Consider the following 9,550-nt stretch of genomic DNA (forward strand, 5'->3'; position numbering starts at 1 on the left):
CTCCCTCTCTCTCTCCTCCTATCTTTCTAAATAAGTTTCAATAAAAACACCTTGCTTCACACACACAAATAAATATAAAACAATAATAGAAAATTTTTAATTCACATTTTCTTTGCTGACTAGAATTAATAAATGAAGAACAACAAATACCAAATTTGCTTACAATTGGTCTATGTTTTCATGTTTCCTAACATTTTTGACACAAAAAAAGATAAGAGAGAAAAAAATGATACTTTTAAGCTTGTTTTAGCTTACCTTGAATTAAAATGTGGTCCAAAATTTCTTGAAGGAATCTCAAAGTTGTTTCTATTCTTATAACAAATACAATGCTAAATTGTTATCCACATTTTTGCACTTATACTCTGTCAAAAATAAACAATTGTTTAATATATATTATAAGGAATATATAGATTAGTCCAGTTATGCTATTATATGGAATATATTGATATACTCGAAGCTTCTGGAGTAAGTAATTGCACATTTTGTGCTTCTAGATTTTCTTAATTTCTACAGGTTTTCAAAGAAATTATGAGACAAAACTAAGAAATTGTTTTAAATTTTATTAAGTTTTTTAAAAATGTGTTTTAGTGTCACTTGAAATTGAGTTTGTGAAATTTAAGAAAATGATATGATTATAAAATATGAAAACACTTAATGAAAATTAACAAATTCTATTGTTTGGTATACCCGAGTTGGCTCTAAATGACTGAGTTCCTGGATGTGGTTTTTTGTTCCAGATAAGAAAAGGTGTGCATGGTTCTGGTGGTTTTAGACAGACTTGTGGCTGAGCTGCACAGCTTGCTTGCTTCTTTAGCTTTGGTCTTGTTTTAGGAGGAGAGTGATTTCTGATCATTTTCCTTCAAATGAACATAAGTGGGACTTAGATTTTTGTTTCTTATTAATACACTCAACATCCAAAACCTGCCTTCAGGAAAAAACTTGTCTTTTGGGGAAAAAAAGCATGCCTCAGCATGGCATTTTGTTTTGGCAGCACTAAATTGTTAGTACCTGAGCCTAAATCTAATCTGGATTAAGCATAGACTATATTTGATACAACTACCCAATTTTAGACAAAATAGATATATAAAATATTCTGCTTCATAAACTTATTGCTTTTGTTTTCCCAAATTACAATTCTCACTGTTATCTTTCTTCATGATCTTCCAAGTCTCTCACTGTTTTACAAGATGTCCTAACTCATATTAGTAAAATATGTTATAAACTAGCACTAATCATTATTGTAGAAATGTTAATAGTGAACCTTTAGGTTTATATTTTTCTCCTTAGCTGTTTACTTTAAAAATGTGATTTTATCTTGGTGAAAAAAAAAAGTATGCTATTGCTTAAAATTCTACCTCTTAGAAACACTGTTACCTGAACAGTTTTATATGACTATATATGTAAAAATAAGGAAAGACATAAATTTAAAAATTAATGTTATTTTTTAAGCAGGCATGTTTCTTATAAGCGATAGCACAGAGGGTAGGGCATTTTCCTTGCACGTGGTCAACCCGGGTTTGGTTCCCAGCATTTCATATGATCCCCTGAGAACCGCCAGGAGTAATTCCTGAGTGCAAAGCCAGGAGTAACCCCTGTGCATCGCCAGGTGTGACCCAAAAAGAAAAAAAAATGGGACAACTATTGTTTCTTGATTTTAAACAAGAGAATAAAACAGAACTTACTGAATTTTAGAGAAAATTCTATCATATTTTTGCCCCCAAATGAACATGAATGGAAATTATTAACTTTGTATGACAGTGATTTATCAATGTTGGTTCTTAAATTATAAGAAATGTGCATGTGGGTTTGGATGTTGATAATGGGAGAGATTCGGCATGGGCTCAGGGGATATGTGAAAACTCAGTACTTTCCATACAATTTATCCATGAACCTCAAATTGCTCTAAAACGTAGTTTATAGATAAAATAGTAAACTCCTCATTCCAAAGTACTATTTTATGATTTAATATATATGGACAAAGCAGTTGATCTACTAAAAATAAAATAAAAACACACCAAGTCAAATATATACATTTTCCTTAGTTCATATTGCATTGAATTTAAATGGCTGTTTCTTACTTATTGCAAGAAGTTTTATAAGATGACAAATTTCTAAAAGATTTAGAAATTTAGAAAAGATTATTAACAATATCAAGAAGATAAATAATTATGCATTTTAAAACTACACTTTCACTATCACAGTGTCTATTGACATCTACAAAAGATCAAGAATCTTAACAAACTTACACTCTTTAAGTCATTTTTACTCAAACTTTATCATTGGCTAACTTTATATTATTTTTGCATTTTGAAAATTGAAAACATTTTGTTCTTTGTACATAATTCTCTCAAGTAGTTTTTCTTAACTATATGCTTCATTGATAATATTTTTTATCACCGATTATGACTTCTTATTTTAATTTATGCATTGTGCAATAGATAATCACCATTAGGTATTTTTATTGTTTGCTTTACAACCAGTAAAGTATAAAGGAAAAGGAGAAAGTTTAGAAAAATGAGTTAGTAATTATTTTTAAAGTTTTTCTGGTTCTCTTTGATATAGGGTCATAGGTAAGGTGAAATTAAATTTTTTGTTCTTCACCCTGGTCCAGCCTATATTTCTTCTTGCCATGCTATTCATTTAATGTCTTTAATTACTAACTGGTAATTACTGAGTTATTCATTTGCAGGAATAATTTTAATTTACTTAAAGTTTTTAAATAAAAAATCATTTCATCTGAAGAAATTCCCCAAATTCTGCCTCATTCTCAAAACTCTCTTGATACTACTATTAAGCAATTCATATCTAAAATGTTAGCACAGGTGTAGAAACTTCAGCATTCAAAATAACCACTTTCTTGTCTGTGGTTCAGATAAAAACTAAGCAAAGAACAATTTATTCTAACTCACTATGTTTAAAGAGAACCACAATTGACCACATTGTAAAAACTTACTATTTGGTTTGTATATATGTGCTATGCTTGCATTCATGTCATTAATGCTATTAGATAAAATGTTTGTATCAGTGGTGGAAATGTTTGTGATAACCATCACCTTAAATGGAAATTCATGTGGGTAACTATTTTGGTTTTAAATATGTTCTTTAGAGAGGAAAGTGGACAAGATGATGACAAAGTCTGCTCGAAAACTGGGGAAAAGGGGAGGTACAGTGCGGTAAAATGACTGCGGAGGGTGACAGAGTGTCTAGAACCCCAGATCCATTTTCTAAGAAACAGGGAAATCATGTATGATGAAAGACTATGTTTCAAAAATTTGCCTGAAAGTGAACACATTTTATCATATAGGAAACATATTACTTCCAATGCAAATGAAAATAGATAACTTATGAGGAAAACAAAGTAAGCCTCCCTAGCACAGTCAGAGATCTTTGATATTACCAAGACCATACCAGAGTAGGAAACTCCAAAACACTCTCTACTAAAGAAAAATTAAGCTAGCAAAAAATGATCAGAATAAAAAATCATTTTAGGACTTAAAACTTTCAGCAAGCGGAAAAATAAACATAGAAGCTGCTAATTTCAGCACGAAAATGACATGGGATCTTAATTTATTCATTTAACACGATCACTCCCTAACTGGGAAGTAGCTTAGGATATAGTTCTACAATGCTTCTGCCACTTTCTGATGCCAGAGGGATCAGTACAGATCTTGCTCTTAAAAAATTGTGGTTGTATGATCTGACGTGTCTGGCTCACTGAGGAAATGAATAAAGAGTTTGCCTTAGTTCTCTGATCTTGGAACTACCTCCGATCTGATCTTGGATCAGTCTCCTAGATGATATTTCAAAAGCATTTAAAAGCAAAACAAAAGTAGTTTTCTTTTATTTTTGTGTTTTTTACACAAAAAGAAAAGCGTGGGCGAGGGAAGGGGCGGAGCCAAGATGGTTGGTCTCACCACAGTTTACACCACACCGGACTCTGCCGGGCACTGGGCACAGGGCAGTCGCTTCCCCCACCCCAGGGAGGTTGATGGCGATGACGAGGCAGGTGAAGGAAGGAACGGACCCAAGGGACGCCAGTTGTGTAAAAAACACAAAAATAAAAGAAAAGCGCGGGCGACGAGGCAGGGATGCCTCACCGCACCGAGCCAGGCACAGGGCCTAGGGCAGCAGCGCTGTCTCTCCCGCCACCCGAGTTCGGTAGTCTCTGGCCGCTTCCCCACCCCGGGGAGGTTGATGGCGATGATGTGGCAGGCGAAGGAAGGAACGGAGCCAAGATGGTTGGTCTCACCGCAGTTTATTCCAAACTTCTTTCTCCATTCTCCTCTGATTCTCCTCCTCTTCTTCCTCCCCCATCCTACTTCATTCTCTCTCTCTCTCTGCCTCTCTCCCGGCTCTCGGTCTCTCTCTCGATCTGTGGATCTGGCCCCCAACCCACTCTTACAGCCTACTTAAATCTCCACATCATGAGGGTGTTGGGGCATACACATAGGTGTGGTTAGCAATAGGGTAAGGTTCCTTTTCCTCAGGGGATGCTTCTCCTAGGACTTAATTCTCTTTCAGCAGGAGGATCCACCCAAGGGCGGAGTCCCATGAATGTGTTTCTCTTCTCCTCAGCCAGCAAACATATAAGAATTCATAATATTAATCATTTTGTATGGACACAATAAAAGATGCATTAAAGCTTATAGAATTGCTCTCCTGGGGCCATCTCAATCTCAGACTACAGTGCTCAGGCCAGAACAGTCTTTCCTATCCCTAGCAGGGTCCTAGTCTCATCATTACTTTTGGATCATGACAGCATTTGTCTATGATCAAGCTCTTAACTTATAGTTAAGAATTAGGCACTTTGGCCAGGCCCATCTCGATGCCAGGGTAGCACATAACTCACCGCTTGCCCTGGATCCTTCCTGTCCCTCGTTGGGACCCTGCTTTTGGGGTGCTAGGAACTGAGGGCAACTGAGGCTTAAGTGGAGAAAGCAGATGCCCGGGAGGGAATAATATTTGAGGCCAATTAAGTCCCAAGTTATAAAAACATAATATTGTCTTCTTGTGTCTATACAAAACAGACATAGCTTTAAAGTAAATTATTCAAAAGGCATAAAGAGGAGAGAAAGGCAATGTTATAATATTCAGTGTCCTAGGAAGTTCTGACCTTACCAATTAACAGAGTTTGATTAGAGGAAGAGCAGATAAACTGGTAGAAGTGGTTACAGATAAACAAAGGAATGGGAGTGACTCGGGAGCACTTTGATGGGTGTGACTGATAAACCTAAGCTCCTTGGGGCAAGGGGAGCAAGGACAAACCAAAGTCAGGCCTAACATTTAGAGCTATATTCCAACAGGTGAGAATGATAAATTTTGCCACTTTTATTCAACAATTTTCTGAATCACCTAGTCAGGGTAGTTAAACAAGGAAAAAATTAAAAATATCCAAATGGGAAAATAATAAGCAAGGTTATACTTTCTCACATATAACATATTGTTTGTAAAAGAATCACGATCATGATCACGATCACAAAATCCTGTTGTTCGTCGATTTCTCGAGCAGGCTCAATAACTTTTCCATTTGTCCTGTCCCTGAGATTTTAGAAGCTCTCTCCATCTGGCCTTCCAAATGGTGTCCAGCATTGGAGGCTCTTTCAGGGTCAGGGGAATGAGATCTGGCTTGTTACTGGCTTTAGCATATGAATACACCATGGGAAGCTTGCAAGGCTGTCCCATGTGGGCAGGAAACTCTCAGTAGCTTGCTAGTTTCTCCCAGAGGGAGAAGTAGGTTCTAAGATATCGCTCAGCCGAGAAGAGGCCAAGTGCTTCTGGGAGCTCACTTTTAAGTCTCTGAATATTGGCCGTTGATGGAATTACACACACCTGGGTTCCTCTGCTGGTACCTTCACGCATGAGGCCTGTCTGAACGTGTGGAGAGGGGCCTCGAGCATGGCTGTGGCTAGGTTCTGGTGGTCTTCGGCCGCCGAGAACTCTGCTCAGGGCAGGGAGGGAAGCTGGAGATCATCCCCTCCGAGGGGCCCCGGGGAAGACAGCCAGGCATGCGGGCAAGAGACTCTCTGTAAAAGAATACTAAAATATATTAGTCCCCTTCACAAACAAACTAACTGAGGCAAATTTATCAAAGTACAGGATGAAAAATCAATTTGCAAAAATAAGTTGTATTTATTGCACTAGTAATGATTAACTTGTGGTGGAAATTAGTTAAAAATTCAATTACACTTTTGGCACGGCTGCCGATCGAGCATGATAGAAGAGCCCAAAAGAGCACCCTTGGACTCCAGCAGCCCACTGAAATAATTCCAACATGGGAACGGGGACCCCACGCCGGGCTGCGACAGTGGAAGCCGGGCATTCCCCAATATTTTTAACCTCTCTCTCTCAACCCCTTCCTCCTGAGCAGGTTCCACCGCTTTCTGAGCACAAAATGGAGATGCCGAGCCAGCTCTCTCTAGGTTCCTCCATCTTATGAGCACCATAAAAGGGTAATAGTTTGTAGTGATGTTATTTCTGGTTGTACTTTCCCTGGACTTTATACAGAAACCCAAAGCCACGCGACCTAATGTCATCTAAGCATCAGCAATATGTAATGGTTCTTTTTTAATGGGTTGGACTTTGTGGGGAGATCCTAACAAGAATAGTAAATCTTTTGCTGAAATATTGAAGGCAATCAAAGTGGTAGCCATCTCTCTAGACTGAACTAAGCCATATCCCCACGCCGGCTGAGAAGAAATATCCTTCTTTCTCGGAAAGAAACGCGGCGTGGCGTTAACCATAGTATGATGTCCATTAAGCAAACACAGACCTGGTGGCGTGGGAATGGGATATAAAGGAAAAAACTATGTACATGGAACAGCAGGACGCTAGTGGAATCTCGAGTCGGAGCCGATACCAGTGCACTACTTTTGGTTCCAGAAACTGCTTGCAGACATTCTATTAGACTATCAACTAAGCCAGAGCCCCACGCCGGCTGATGACGGGAAATAACCATCTTTTTCGTTTTTTTTTTTCCCTTTGTCAGGCAGCATGGTGATTACTAAACAGGCGTGAACTCGGTGGCGCAGGACGAGGGGGGAAAAAAGAAAAGTTATGTAACAAACAGTGGGACTTAATATCTCTACATTCTCAGCAATGGAAAACTATCAAATGCTTCCTTGGCAATAGGACTGTCTTTTTCTTTTTTGGGGGAAACCCCAGCAACAATAGTGAGTTATGTGTTGAAACATGGAAGGTAATCAAGATAAAGCGTAAACGAAGTGAAACTTATCACTTACAAGGGCGGGGACTGGGGGGGTGGGAGGGGGCGGTAGGTATACTGGGGGGTTGGTGATGGAATATGGGCACTGGTGAAGGGAAGGGTGTTTGAGTACTGTATAACTGACATAATCCTGAGAACTATGTAACCCTCCACATGGTGATTCAGTAAAACTTAAAAGAAAAAAGAAATAAAAACCTAATGGATTCCAAGGGCATTGCATCATAATAAATATCTAAGCTAGAAAAAAAATTCAATTACAATGGCATCTAAAAGAATAAAAGTTGATGAGTAAGTTTAAACACGGAGTTATGAGCATGTACACTGAAAACTCAATCATTGCTGAGAAAAACAAAAGATCTAAATAAATTAAAAGACATCTGTCATTCCTGGATTGGAGACAATACTCTTAAAATTGGTAGGGGTGGTGGGAGGAAAACTGGGGTCATTGGTGGTGGGAATAGACACTGGTGGAAGAATGGGTGTTGGAACACTGTATGACTAAAACCTGATCATGAACAGCTTTATAACTCTGTATCTCACAGTGACTCACTTTAAAAAATAAAAATAAGTAAAATAAAATCACAGTTTCTCAGAGATAACTTTATGAAGAAATTAAAAAGTCTTCAAATTTGTAAAAAATTCCAACAGAACATAAATAAAAGAAACTGAAAAGGAGGATAAAAGGATGACTTACATTCCCAAGTTTTAAACATCCTATGAAGCTACCTTAGTACTGTAGCACTGTAGCACTATTGTCCTATTGTTTGTTGATTTGCTTGAGCGGACACCAGTAACATTTCCATTGTGAGACTTGTTGTTACTGTTTTTGGTACACTGAATATGCCACAGGTAGCTTGCCAGGCTCTGCTGTGTGGGCGGGATACTCTCAGTAGCTTGCCGGGCTCTCCGAGAGGGACGGAGAAATCAAACCCGGGTCGGCTGTGTGCAAGCAAACACCCTGCCTGCTGTGCTATCGCTCCAGCTCATGAAACTACCTTAGCGCCCTCTCAAATGGAGTTTTGAAGGATGTTTAAAAATTGGGAGTGAAAAACAGAATGATTGCACTCATTTGTTGGATATTAAAAAACACAGTATATGACTAAGGAAAGTAGAAACAAGGGCCAGGAGGACTGTTGGCAGCTTGACTCAATTGGTGAGGGGAAAGGCAATTGGGATAGAGAAGGGACCAGTATGACAATAGTAGTTGGAAATGATCACTCTGGATAAGAACTGAGTGCTGAAAGCAAAGGAACAAACACAATAACCTTTCAGTATCTGTATTGCAAGTCATAATGCCAGAAGAAGAGGGGGAGGGAGTATGGGACAATGGTGGTTGGAAGTGTAACTGGCGAAGGGATGAGTGTTGGAACATTGTATGACTAAAAGCCAATCAAGAATAATTTTGTAACTGTGTATCCCACTGTTATTCAATTTAAAAAAATCCTGCATTAGCCAAAACAGTTGGTACTAGTGAAAAAAGTGAACAAACAAATAGATCAATGCAATGCAATTGAAAATCTAGAAAAAAATCCATATAACTATGGCCCATTGATGTTCAGCAAAGGTTCAAGACCATTTGCTGAGGGAGAGTAATCTTGTGCCTTAACTTGTGATGGTGAAAAATCGAATCACTACATGCAAATGAAAAAACAGTGACTTTACTTCAAACCTAAAAACTAATCCAACATAGGGCCATAGAAACATTTCAGAGGATTCTTTGGTTATAGCTGACACTACATATAGTTCCTCAGAGGTCACCAGAAGTGACCCCTGAGCACAAAGCTAGAAATATATTTTGAACACAATTGAACATGGCGACTCTTCCTTTAAATTTACTAACATTTATCAAAGACCAAATTATTATGCCCTATTAAGAACTTCAAAACTCTTGGAAAACTTTTTCATGAACAAAACCCTAGGTTTAATCCCCTAGCTCAACGAAATGAAAACAGAAAGAATAAAAAGGCAAAATAAAACAAAACCTCTCAGAAGGAACAAGGCCAGTAGATGAACTTAGCGGTGGCAGAAGTGGTGGTGGCAAGGTATGGGTGTGGCTGCCGGTTATAGTGAGTATTTACTTAAATATTTAATTTGATATATTTATAGAATCACAGGCAGGTTTCATTTTGTTTTAAATATGGCAGGGTTTACTGCAGGAAAGGGTTGGTGGCTAACAGAGTTACTCCCAGTGGGACTCCTGTAGTACTGGGAATTGAATTCGGGACCTTGCAAATTCAGGGAAGGTTCTGAATTTGGTTCTATAAGTTGGCACCACATTTCTACACCCCCCATTTTAGTTACAGTATGGAGAACTGTGTGTGACCATTA

Source organism: Sorex araneus, chromosome 2 (assembly GCF_027595985.1).
Source record: "Sorex araneus isolate mSorAra2 chromosome 2, mSorAra2.pri, whole genome shotgun sequence".
NCBI classification, from domain to species: Eukaryota; Metazoa; Chordata; class Mammalia; order Eulipotyphla; family Soricidae; genus Sorex; species Sorex araneus.